Source organism: Panthera leo, chromosome C2 (genome assembly GCF_018350215.1).
Source record: "Panthera leo isolate Ple1 chromosome C2, P.leo_Ple1_pat1.1, whole genome shotgun sequence".
Lineage (NCBI taxonomy): Eukaryota > Metazoa > Chordata > Mammalia > Carnivora > Felidae > Panthera > Panthera leo.
Window position 1 is genome coordinate 4,822,199 of NC_056687.1, and position 13,107 is coordinate 4,835,305.

At 45.5% G+C, this 13,107-nt stretch overlaps 1 long non-coding RNA gene across 1 annotated transcript; it reads right to left on the minus strand.

Annotated features, from left to right (window-relative positions):
• Window positions 1-369: 369 nt before the first annotated feature.
• On the minus strand, window positions 370-12,335 carry LOC122198788. The gene is made up of 3 exons (XR_006193162.1): window positions 12,267-12,335; window positions 10,853-10,957; window positions 370-770 (listed from the first exon to the last, which is right to left on the minus strand). It is a non-coding gene; the product is annotated as an uncharacterized LOC122198788 (long non-coding RNA).
• Window positions 12,336-13,107: the final 772 nt, after the last annotated feature.

Below are 13,107 nucleotides of genomic sequence, written 5' to 3' on the forward strand. Positions count from 1 at the left end.
TCTGCCAAAGATGAAAACAGCACGAGTCACAAAAATATACGACTCAAGGCAGGGGGGTGGCCGGGCAAGTGAGCCCGTCTGCCACACACTGGTCATGCCGAATTTCCTCAGTAAAATCGACGTGAATCGCACTCAGGCTGCAAAACGCATCTCTGAGTATTAAAATTGTTCCTTCCATAACTGCTCCCCTAATTCCTTAGCACCCAGTGTCTAATATTTATCTCATGCCGTATGTACTTGTGTGCGTGTCTGTGGCCAGCACAACCGTGCATGTTTCAGGACTACGGAAGCCCCCGTTAGCTGTCCCTTTTTGCCTCTGATGTCGGGGCACGTAGTAGGGATACGTGAAAAAGAACCGTGTAGGCAGGTCTGGGAGAACACATCGGCGACTTGAAAGAAGGCAGGTGCTAATCCTTTTCCAGGGCTGGCATGGGGTGGGGGTGTCTCATTTCACGCCCCATCTGAAGTCTCCCCCTCTTCATACACCATCCAACCTCTCATCTGACAGTCCTTTGCTTTTATATAATCATTATTTTTACATTGTGGTAAATAAAATATACATACAAAATTTTACCCTTTTAACCATATAGGTTGGCAGCTTTAAGTACGTTCACACGGCCGTGTGACCATCCCGGCCATCCATCTCCCGAACCTTTGTCATCTTGCAAAACAAAAAACTCTGTAGCTACTAAATGATACCTCTCCGTTCCACCCCGCCCCTGGAAGCCACAGGTTTTCATGCCTGAGATGAAACGTAGAAACAGTGAGGCCTATAAAATACACAAATATTATGTAAATGACTGGATGAAATTTTACACACCTGTAAACTATGCAAAACTACCGAGGGTGAGGTATAGAATATGCTCATCATCCCAGGAGGCTCCAGAATGATCCTTCCCAGGCAATACTCTCCCAAGAGATAAGCACCACTGTGCATTCAAACACCATTGATTAGCGTGGTCTGTCTGTGAATGTCAAATTAACTGGAATCATGAGGTGACCACTCTTTTGATTATGACTTTTTTCCACTCGGTGTAATGTCTGTGAGATTTATCCAGGCCGTTTTGTCTATCAGTAAGTTGGCTCTTACTTATGGAATGGTATTCCAGTGCATGCATGGACCGCAGTTTTGTTTTTTTTTTTTAATTTTTTTATATTAAATATAATTTATTGTCAAACTGGCTTCCATACAACTCCCAGTGTTCCTCCCAACAGGTGCCCTCCTCCATGCCCACCCCCCATTTCCCCCCTCCCGCACCCCCCATGGACCACAATTTATTTTATCCATTCATTTGGGATGTTTCCAGTTTGGGTCTAAGTAAAGTTGCTATGAATATTTGTGCACGCCTTTGCATTTGTGTGGAATAAGCACTCATTTCTCTTGGTATAAACCGAGGAATGGGATGACTATGTGGTCAAAGAGTAGGTACACGTTTACCTAGAGCAGAAAATGCCACACCATTTTCTACACCGATAGTACATTTGCACCCTCATCAGCAAAGTATGAGAGTTCCTGTTGTCCCGTGTCCTTGCCAACATTTCCTTGACAGCTTCACTCTTGTTCATTTTCGGCTTTCTAGTGGATGTGTCGTGGTGTCTGAAGTTTTGTATTCTTGGGAAGTAATTTCATTCGACACACTGTCGCGTGCCTGTTGGCCAGTTTGGCATCCTCTTTGGGGAAGGGTCTGTTAAACGCATTTCCCCACTTTTTAAAATCTGATCATTTGTCTTTTTAAAATGGACTTGTAGGTGTTCCTTAAATATTCTTGACATGGGTCCTTTGTCAGGCATGTGCCTCATGAACATGCCTCCTACTCCGTGGTTTGTTTTTTACTCCTTTTTTCTTTAAAAAAATTTTTTTAAGTTTATTTGTTTATTTTGAGACAGAGAGAGAGAGAGCATGAGCACGGGAGGGGCAGAGAGAGAGGGAGAGAGAGAGAATGTCAAGCAGGCTCCGTGCTGTCAGTACAGAGCCCGATGGGGGGCTTGAACTCACCAACCTCATGCCCTGAGCCGAAATCAAGAGTAAACACTTAACTGACTGAGCCACCCAGGTATCCCTTGTTCTTTACTCTTTAAATGAAGTCATTTGATGAACAGAAATTCTTGATTTAATTGAAGTCAATGGTTTATTTTTTTGTTTGTGCCAGTTGGGTCCAATTTAAGGAATTTTTGCCAAAGTCATAAAGATCTCGTACGTTTTCTTCTAGAAACCTTAGTGGTTTTGCTTTCATAATTTTCCATCTCGGATTAAAGTGTATGGATAATATGAGGTAGGAAATCAATATTCTATTACTCCACTACCATTTATTAAAAAGACCATCATTTCTTCCCTGAATTGCATTGGTGCCTGTTACAAACCAGGAAATTGCATGTGGGGGTCAGTTTCCAGACACTCTATTCTGATCCATTGGTCTATTTCTCTGTCTTTGGGCCAATACCAAACTGCCCCGATTAGTGAGTTTTTGTATTACATCTTGAAATCTGGTAATAGAAGTCCTCTGATTTTATTCTTCTTCCAGATTGTGTGGACCATTCTAGGTCCTTTGCTTTACCACATACTTTGTAGAAGCACTTTGTCAACTTACACACACACACACACACACACACACACACCCCTACTGGGGATTTTACCTGGTATTGTGTTGAATCTGTAGATCAGTTTGGGGAGAAGGACATCTTAACAATATCAAGCTTTCCTGTTTGTGATCAAGGTGCATCTCTCCATTTTTTAAAATCTCCATTAATTTCTTAGTAATGTATTTTCGCTTTCACGTCAATGGTTTGGCCTAGCTTTTGCTAGATTTATTCCTAAGCATTTGATTGTTTTTTGAATGCTATTGTAAATAGTATTTTTGTAAAATTTATTTTAAAATTATTGTTTTAGAAGCCTAGGCTTGAGTTCAGATTCTCTCATTTACTAGCTTTGTGTCTTTGGACACTTTCCTCTATCTGTCTCAGTTTCCCCACTTATAAACGGAACTACAACAGTTCCTCCATCAGTATATCATCAAGAGGCTCCACTAAGATGTCAGTGCCAGACCGACAGATATTCAAACCCCGCTCTGCTTGGACATTCTTTTGGGCAAGTGGGTTGTGGGCCTTTTCTGAGGTCCAAGCTCTAGGAAGACTCAAGAATTAGTAGCTCCTTTCCACACGTCCCCTTGGAAAGTGAGAGATTCTCTTTCTGTGAGAGAATCCAATTGTCAGATCTTTAAAGTGGGAGAGGCCCTGCATGCTGCCTGAATGGGTCTGTGCTATTGGTCCAAGTGTCCCCATTTTTGGAAGGGGAGAGTAGTTTTCTTGATTCATCATTTTTGCAATTCCTTGCAAGGGTGCCATTTTAAGAGCCCACTTGTGGTTTTCTGCCGACCGCTTTGCCTCATGACCACCATTTAGAACATACTTACCGCCCAAATGTACCCGGCGAATGTTCTGCATGAGTTCTCTCTCTAAGTAGATGGTTTCCTTTTGATCATAGTAATTGAAAGTTCAACCCCTTGAGGGGTTTCTGGAAAGTGTGCGTCTGGTGGACAACTGCTCACAGAGCAGGGGGAAATTATCTGAGAGGCTGTGCTTCCGGGTGGATGGTTGATTATGGAAAATAAGCTTCCTGCAAATAGGTTCTTCCCCTCAGTTGCCTCTTTGATCCCCACTCCCTGTATTTTTGTCCAGGTCTGACGGGGTCCTCACTACTCCCCTCTATTGCCTTCTCTGCCATGTTGGGCTTTAACTTCTCTGTGTACCGTGCACAGCCCCGTGAGGGGATGACATATGAAGACCTACCTTTTCCTCCTTTCAGAAGTATTCTTTCCCTGTCCACACTCAGACCTGCCTTGCCACTGGGAGATCCTCTCTGCCACAGAAGCTCCTGTCCCCACGGCCCGCCCCAGGGAAGGCAGCTGAGCACTGCCAGGGGGCCCTCTGCATGCGGCTGGATGGTGCATTCCAGATCTCACATTCCCCTCTCTCCCCTTGGCCATATGCACTCTCGATGCCGCTCACTGCCTCTCCAGCTACTAAATGAAGAGTCAGAATCTTGCTATACTCCCTTCGCCCACACAGGCTCCTTTTATGACCATCGTTGATGGAAATACCAGCGTCCCATGTCTAAATAGAGAAAAGGAAAATTATTCAAATTTGAAGTTCAGCAACTCAGAACATGATTGATGGTCAGTCACATTAAATTGCACCTCATTTCTAGAAAAAAATTTAGAAGATGCTCCTTCTTATCTGTAAAGCCTTGAGTTGCCGAAGACCCAGGGGCTGCTCTTGGCACAGGATGCCTGGTGATGCTGGGGGCAAGGGGGCTTGCCCTGGCACTCCATTTCAGAAACCGGATGCAGTTTTCACAATGTTTTGAGTCCGCAGTTGATGATAGGTGATGGCGAGAGTGACAGACAGTCCTGAGACAATGGCTCAGTAACGCCCGGTGCCACAGGCCTGCGTGTCCCAACAGCTCATAATTTTACCGGTTCCACTTACTTTGGATCCCATGGTTAATCGGGACCGTGGGGGATCTCCAAATTTCCCCTCCAGAGTAGGAATACTTGGTGAGGAGAAAGAGCCTCTGGGGAGTAGGATGTTCGTTCTATTGTGTCACAGGAAGCAAGACACCTGCCTGATTTCAGCGCTCCCCTGAGAAGGAGCTCTGAGCCTGAATCTTTTGTGTCGGCGACACCAGGGTGCCCTGAGAAACGTTTTGACTTCGTCGTGAGCAGAAGAAAACTTGATGGTCTACAATCCCTAGCACACAGTTGACGCTCTGTAAAAGGCTGTTAAATAAAATCACGTGTGCTGGATGCAAAAGGGGATCTTTGAGACCATCTATCCCCACCCCCACCCCCCCACCCCCAGTTTCTGGATAAAAACCATGAGTCCCTGATTGGCTACCTGGTTGCTGAGCAGCTTGAGAATGACATCTGGGCTCCGGGTCTGCTGCCCACGTCCCCCCCCCCTTGCCCAGCCAGACCGCGTAGCCTCTTAGAGTCTCAGCCAGAAGGAAGTCACAGAGGCCTGGCTCAAGGTGAGCCAAATCCCCTGGATGCCTTTTGGGCTCGCTCGCTTTGCATGGAAAAGCGGTAAGAGGGCCCCGCTAGCCTGGGCACGGGGGCAGCTGTGGGGCGGGGGGGGCAAGCTGTCTGCGGGAAGTTAGGCTAAAGGGTTTGTGGCGACATTCACAGGACCATGTGCGTCCGCAGGCCCCTCTTCAATAAGTAGGGGTGCCGTAGCTCCCCGGCGCCCCCACGGAGAACAGACGTGCGCATCCAAGATGAAGATTTATCTGCAGTGGGTGTGACAAGAGTACTTGCTCGTTGGCATTGGTAAGGGTGTGTGGCACTTTCAACAGTGGCTGCTACGGAGCACACACTTGGTGGATCTTAGCCGTGTTCATTATTCTTGGTTGTAGAGCGACCTGGTCAGCACATGGCCGGACGGTGGAAGCAGGGGGTCCGCCACACGACTGGAGAGTCAGGAGACATTCTCTTTGTCAAGGGCGCTTGGAAGACAGCATATCTAATGCTTGCAAATGAACAACACGACCTCTCTGGGTGACTCTGGGTCTCCCCCTTTAAGATAATCTGTAAAATGTCTTCGAGAGAGCTAGCTTGTGTTGTCAGAGGTTTTAAACATGTGTGTATTTTAATCAGACCCACGTGGCAAATACTGGAGACGTTCTGTTCTCTCGTGTTGGGGATATTTTGAAAGCTAAAATAATTCCAAGTTCTGATTTCCTTAAAAAAAAAAAACAAAAAAAAAACAACTCAAACTTTAAAAACCTTCATCTCCGTTTCCACTCTCCTTTTTCTGCTAAAGCTAAATTTTAAATCATAGAGTCAGATTATCAATGTTCACCCAGAGGATTGCAGCAGAGTCATTAAATCTTATTACAAAGCGAAGTGCAGAAAGTAATTGCACATATTTGTAAGTAGCTTAGAATTGATTAAAAATGCATAAGGAAAAGCTGCAAAATTCTCCGCAGGCCCAAGGATGCTACCTCCTCGGGGAAACCATTACAGCTGCTTATTCTCTGAGTAGCCTTCTCTGTTTCCCTGTGAACAGGCAGGAAGGCAGCTAGCTCCCGAGCAGAGCAGAGCAGGAGGCAGCCTGAGAGGTTGCTATGGCTTAGCAAGCCCAGGGGGAGTGCAATTCATATTCCTTTCGGGAGGCGTAAGGAAAGCTCCTCGGAGTGAACTGACAGAGTCTTACTCCAGGCCTCCGAGGCTGCATTTTTGCAAGGTAGCGTTTGCTCCAAGGGTGCACTGCAAGGAGAGAAAGGGGGACAAAACGCGGGGAGGAGGCTTCACCCACGTGCCTACGGAAGGCACAGCAGTTTCGCTGACGTTGTTCATGGGTTTTCAGCGAAAGTGTAAGAAAATGCCCTCATATTTGTCTGTCCTGCTTGTACTCTCTTGGCAATCACTTTCTGCAGCCATCAACCGACCGTTACGCTGTTAGGTTCAGGGCCTGCCGTATACCAGCCGCTGTTGGGCACAGGAGGGCGAGAAGTGATGTCACTCAACATACATTTAATGAGCACCTGTTATGAGGCAAGAATTATTCTTGTCTTCATTTTACTAATTGAAGTATAATTGACACACGATGCTATATTAGCTTCAGGTGTATGACATCGTGAGTCGACAATTGTATACATCCCATGATGCTGGCCAAGTAAGTGCAGACACAATCTGTCACCACGTATTGACTCTATTCCCCCGGCTGTACTCTTCACACCCTGACTTACCTGTTTAAGAACCGTTTAAGGATTGAGGAAACATCCCCACCATCCAGGGGTTCACGCTACGGTGGAAGGGAGGGGTGTGTGCTATCGATGGATATCTGTGCTATAGTACGAGACATGTCTTTAAAAAGAAGGGTCTTGAAGTATTTTGTTCTTTTTATTTCTTCGTATTTATAAAATAGATATGTGTTGAACGATATATACTGCGAACCCCGTGAATACAGCAGGAGGAAATGTCCTAAAGTAAACACACACCTGTAAATAGCACCCACATCAAGAACTAGAACGCTTTGCACCTAAAGCCTTGATTTGTGCCCCCATCAGCCATTACTTCCCCTTAGAAATACTCTCGACTATTTTACTTGGATTTTGACCTTGACCAATAAAAGCATACTTTCCGCAAAAGAGGATTGCAATGCACGTTTGACTGTGCACTGATTTTAAGAATGGCCACAAAAATCTGAATGCATCCAGGAAAAGGTGTTAACGCAACCGTCTCATTTGGCTGCAAAATCACAACTAAAGGTCGACACACTACCTGCATCACATTTTTTCCCTTGACTCTTTTAAAAGCCATGCATTCCCTTTGTTTACTCAGAGTTCAAGGTCTCCGCCCCTGGAATGCCACTTCTCTCCCCTCTCTGCCCTTTGGCCATTCTGGTTTTTTGGTTTTGTTTTTTTTCTTTTTCTGGCAATCCACGTATGTTTCTTTTTTCTTCCTCTCAAAACCCTATTGAAAAGAGAGTTAGGGAATGAAAAATGAATTAGCTTACAACCATAAAGAGATTTGGAAGGGAGCCATTGTTGAATGACAGCTTGCTTTGCATTTCCTGAAGGTGAGAGCAGGTGGAGTCTTGATGCCTAATAATAAATCAGGGGCGGAGAGTCCAGAGGGGAATGTGACTGGAGAGACCCCACACTGCACACCTGCCCGCCGCCCCGCGGGACCCCACGGAGGCTTGCAATGGAGACACGCTTTGGAGGGTGGGAGTGAGATGTTGGGGGACGAACCAAAACCTGAGCCCTGACAAGCCCCTTCCTAACCTTCGGGCACAGAACAGCCACCAGGCAGATGTTTACCCTCCAGGGGAAAAAAAAAAAAAAAGCAAAAGATTCTTCACTAAAGAAACAGCTAGCAAGGTCTGGCACCAAGAGCCGCGTTTGCCGGGGCCTGGATGGGAGGGCTGTTCCCATCCTGCTCAGGCAGCAGCGAAACTTTCCATGAGGGGCCTCGTTTGCAGACAACAGCTCCCGGCTGCTGCAGTATTTAAAAAAAAATTTTTTTTACATTTATTTATTTTTGAGAGGCAGAGAGAGACAGAGCGTGAGCAGGGGAGGGGCAGAGAGAGGAGACACAGAATCCAAAGCAGGCTCTGGGCTCTGAGCTGTCCGCACAGAGCCGGACGCGGGGCTTGAACCCATGAACCGTGAGATCATGACCTGAGCCCAAGTCAGATGCTAACTGACTGAGCCACCCAGGAGCCCCTGGCTGCTGCAGTATTTAAACCATGAATGGACAACAGGATGTCATGGGCATATGGAGAGAGTCTGGAATGCAAAGGAAAAAAGCAAAGATAAATAAGCAAGGAAAATGACCCAGGAGGAAACAAATAATTCAAGGGATAAAAGAACACTTAAAAAAATCCCAATTGGTGTCCTCAGAGAGTGCGATTTGAGAAGGTATAAAATCTACACTCCATCAACAGGATTTAGCCTAGAAAGACTCTTAGAAAACAAGAATGATCTCTTGGAAAGCCAAACACGATTTTCAAACTACAAAACCCAACAGAAGCTTTCAACAACGAAAACCAGGAAGCCTCCCATAATGTAAGACAAAACCACAACAAAACAAAGGGATAGAAATATGCACGAGTGCCCGAGATGACGCCTATCAGTTTAAAAGGCCAACAGACGATCAGAATGTCCAGAAAGACAGGACAAAGAAAACACAGTTTTAGAAGGAATAGCACAAGATGATTTCCGAGAGATGAAGAAAGCATATGGCCCTGGATGGAAATCATCCTCTGATCCCAGCATAACTCACAAGGAAGTTGACATCGAGGCACATTGTTACTGTGGGTCAAAGTACACCAATCAGTGGAAGGTTCTGAAAGCCTCCAGAGAGTATGACACCCTTGTTTTTCACCTAGGCTCAGAATCAGACTGCCCTTGGAATTCCTACAAGCCCAATGTCACAGAACAAGGAGGAATGTCTTCTCAGTTCTGAGGTGAGTGATTTACAGCCTCCAATCACATATGCAACAAAATTATCAACCCGGTGTGAAGACAGATTGTTCAAGAGCCCAGACTTTTTTTTTCCCTTAGACAACCATTGTGACAAAGGCATTCAAGGATGTACTCCAGCCAAACAAAGGGGTGAACCAAAAAAGGAAGGCTTAAGATCCAAGAATAGATTTTATACAGGATGATGGCTCTACAACGGAACTGGAGAGAGATTAGTCTAGTGCCAAAGGGCTCAAGAAAGATAAAGGAAGAAAGAATGTTCTGTATATTTGAAAATCTCCTTGCAACAGATAATGGTAAGGGATGTGATGATAGACAGATAGACAGATTTTCAAGTACCTCAGGAAAAATAAAATCCATAGAGAATGGGAAATTACTTATAATGTTATGTATACTTATTTCATAAGAAATTACTTATAATGTTACCGATTGTTACCTTTTAGAAGACCAGTTGCCAAACCAGAGGCCAATCACAATAATGGTTACAGAACAAAGTGTATATATTGTTAACAGAACAAAGTGTATATATTGTCAACCTTGGCCATGAAAAAGCAACAGTCTAACCATCTGGAAGGGTTTAAACCTGGATTTAAGATCAATCTTTATTTTTTAGTCTCCCCCCCCTTACTCCTATTCCAGAGTAAGGAGATGAGGTGTTCTGACCACTGCGTTTTCTTGGAAATGTCCAAATGGGTACCAATGAATGCTACACGATGAGGGTATACACACGTGCGCTGTCACCGCCTTTCTCTGGGAGACAGCACATTCAAAGTGAAAAACAAAAGAGGCAATTATCCAGGTGTATTGACAGATGCAGGCGGTTGTTTTCGTGCAGTGGTAACGGGGCTGGGTGCACGTTACTGGGTTTTACTGCTGCCATATTTTATTTACCCGCAAAATTGAAAGTTTTTTCCTTGGTATTTGAAACTGGTTTTGGCTAGGCTAAACAAACGTGTGTGCCTCTAACATAAGGCATCGTGGGCATACTTTTGTTTTCTACAAGTGGTAAAACCAGGCACCTCTACACTTATCCAACCAGACACTGTTGTGGGGACCTGTCTGAGCTGCTCAGCCTCCCAGCAGAGCACAGGACTACAGTAAGCGCGTGGGAGAGGAGGAGGGACCAAAGACCTGGTGTCAGTTACGCGTCACTTGGTCTGACCCTCAGGAGGAGGGGCAGTCTCCACGTCTCTGATGCGGGCAGGGCCCCTTCCTCTGATGGGAAGGCGGGACGGGACCAGTCTGGTTAGTGTTTCACAAACAGCCCCAGGGACCTCAGAACCTGGAGCAGTGCCCACTCCTCCCTTTCTCTTCCTGATGTCTGGGCACATGCACCAGTGTGCAGGTGTGCAAGGCATGTGGAAGATAGGTCAACGAACTGGAGGCAGAGTGTGGCCTGTACCACATTATATGCATCTATCTATCTGTCTGTCTGTCTGTCTATCTATCTATCTATCTATCTATCATCTGTCTATTGTCTGTCTATCATCTATCTATCATCTATCTATTGTCTGTCTATCTATCTATCTATCTATCTATCTATCATCTATCATCTGTCTATTGTCTGTCTATCTATCTATCTATCTATCTATCTATCTATCTATCTATCTATCGTCTGTCTATCATCTGTCTATCATCTATCTATTGTCTGTCTATCTATCTATCTATCTATCATCTGTCTATCATCTGTCTATCTGTCTGTCTATCTATCATCTGTCTATCATCCATTATCTATCTATCTATCTATCTATCTATCTATCGTCTATCATCTATCTATTGTCTATCTATCTATCATCTATCTATTGTCTGTCTATCTATCTATCTAAATTTTCAAAATATGCATGTTCATTGTAAAAAAGTACAAACCCTTCAGAGGTGCCCTTGAATGCCATGCTCAGAAGATCAGTGTATCTCCCCTGGATGGTTTCCTCTTCTTGTTCCGAAACTTCCTTTTTTGGTCCTGTAGCATTCCTGCCATTGAAAAACACGTCTAAATCTGAAAGTGGCTGGTCCCCAACGTCCTCACCATGCGTGCTGAAAACTGCCTCTCCATTTAGCTACCTCTGCCAGCAACCCGCATGGCTCTTCAGTGCTGCGTTCCCTTGCTCCTGAGCTCCGGCTGGCATCCTGACAAAACGCCACCATCAGCAGTGTGCAGGGCTGTGCCCAAAGGGGACATCTGGTTGCCTCGCTGTGGGCGGCTCATTGTCCTGCTGCCCGGTATTCAAACCACACTGAATAATTTCCTCGCGTCAACTTTCTTAAAGGAAGTAGACCGCGGGGTGCGTGTGTGTGTGTGTGTGTGTGTGTGTGTGTGTGTGTGTGTGTGTGTTTATATGATGAGTTTGGAAACATTTAAAATAAGATTTTACTTACATACACACACAGACACTTCTGAGAAAAGGCTTCAGCTCCCTAAATCCTGAGATCTCACGCAAGCTTTTGGGGGTGCAAATATTGTACATATGCTCAAGCCAAATGCTCACTTGTTTCCAGAATATTCTTACCCTTCCTAGAGTGTCCCACATTTCATCCCCGGTCCCCAGCCTGCCCATCCCGGTCTCTAGTCACTGGACTGTGGATGTCTGTCTGTGCCTCCCTTTCAGAGCATAATGATTTACGTGGAGCACAGTTCCTACTTTTCTCTCTCCTCCCCTGTGTATGAGTGATAAATGCTGGGGGGCGTAGTGAAAAAACATAACCGCCTCTCGTCTACTTGGGGGTAGGGCAGATTTGGGCAAAACTGCACAATCCCTACTTCTTTCTGGGAAAAGCCTGTTTTCTCCAGCAGACTGGATTTAACATGTGGGGTGTGAGCTGTTCTGGAGGAAGGAGCCCTCGGCAGAGGTGAGTGAGTGCCATTGTGAAGGCAATTAGTCATGGTGAGCCGGGAGGGCACAGGGGTGACACCTGTGATGTCCATGATGATGGCGGTGACCCCACCATCTGACACACGTCTGAGCCTGCAAGGAGCTCGTTTTCCTCTTATTTCTGGCCATGAGTGTCAGGGTAATAGAACAAAGGCAAGAACTGGTTCAGTCACATTCCCCCTGACTACGATTGTAGTTTACCAGGCTTATTATTGTAAACGGGCTTATTAGATGTGCTCAATTTTTTCAACATCAAAGACTTAATGTTTTCCCTTTTCCAAAAATAATGCATTTTTTTAAAAGAGGAAAACAATCAGAACATAAAGACGAGGTACCATAACAACGTTCATCACCTCCCCCAGCTTTGGGCACTCTCATTTATATAATTCTCAACTTCCGTACATACTTACAAGTCAGGAAAAATTGCATCCTACGGTATAGTATTGTAGACCGCGTTGTCACCACAAACCGGCACGATGGTGTCCCTGGATGTTGTTCTAGAACAGTGGCGAGATCTGCATTCCCCGTAGGAATATTCCGTACTCGAATTAGTTCCCCTAGTCTGATATTTAGGGTTTTTCTTAATGTGAGAAATGAATTAGATCAGCATTATTACCGTTTTATGAATGATCCGGTCCAAATTCTGCTTTGACTTTAACGATTCAAATAACAAAGGAAGGAGAAAGAAGGTGCTATAGTGTGGCTCGTGTGCGTGAGGGGGCACAGTCTCTTTTCTGGTAAAATCATGTAGGTTCCCTTTCTTGCATCACCAGGTCTAACTGCCAGGGGCCTGGCCTCCTTCTGTTCTGCCTGGCCCGCAGGGGGCGCCACAGGGAAGTGCCCATCACGCTGTTATTTCGAGGTTGACATTCTAGAAACCTGCAATCAGGTTTTCTGTACATGAGATGCTGTTAAGTCAATGCGGCCCCTCAGCCAGAATCCAAGCACCATCTTCTCCAGAGCAGCAGAGCAAACATGTGTTCATGAAAAATCATGACTTCAGTGGACACTCTGAGCCCTGGGATACCCTAACCTTTACAACCGACGTAGGTACACAGTTGTAAGGTTTAGCTCAATAAAACCCTAATGATACGGCTGGATGAGGCCAAAGGTTTCCATGGCAACCGAACTGCTACACGAGCCCTTAGAACAGGGTGTCCCACAGGCCCGAGAACCAGAGAGGAGGGTTGATGTGGTGTGAACACAGGAGATCCCACCTTCGCCGCATCAGAGGGGAGCTGGTGCTGGGCC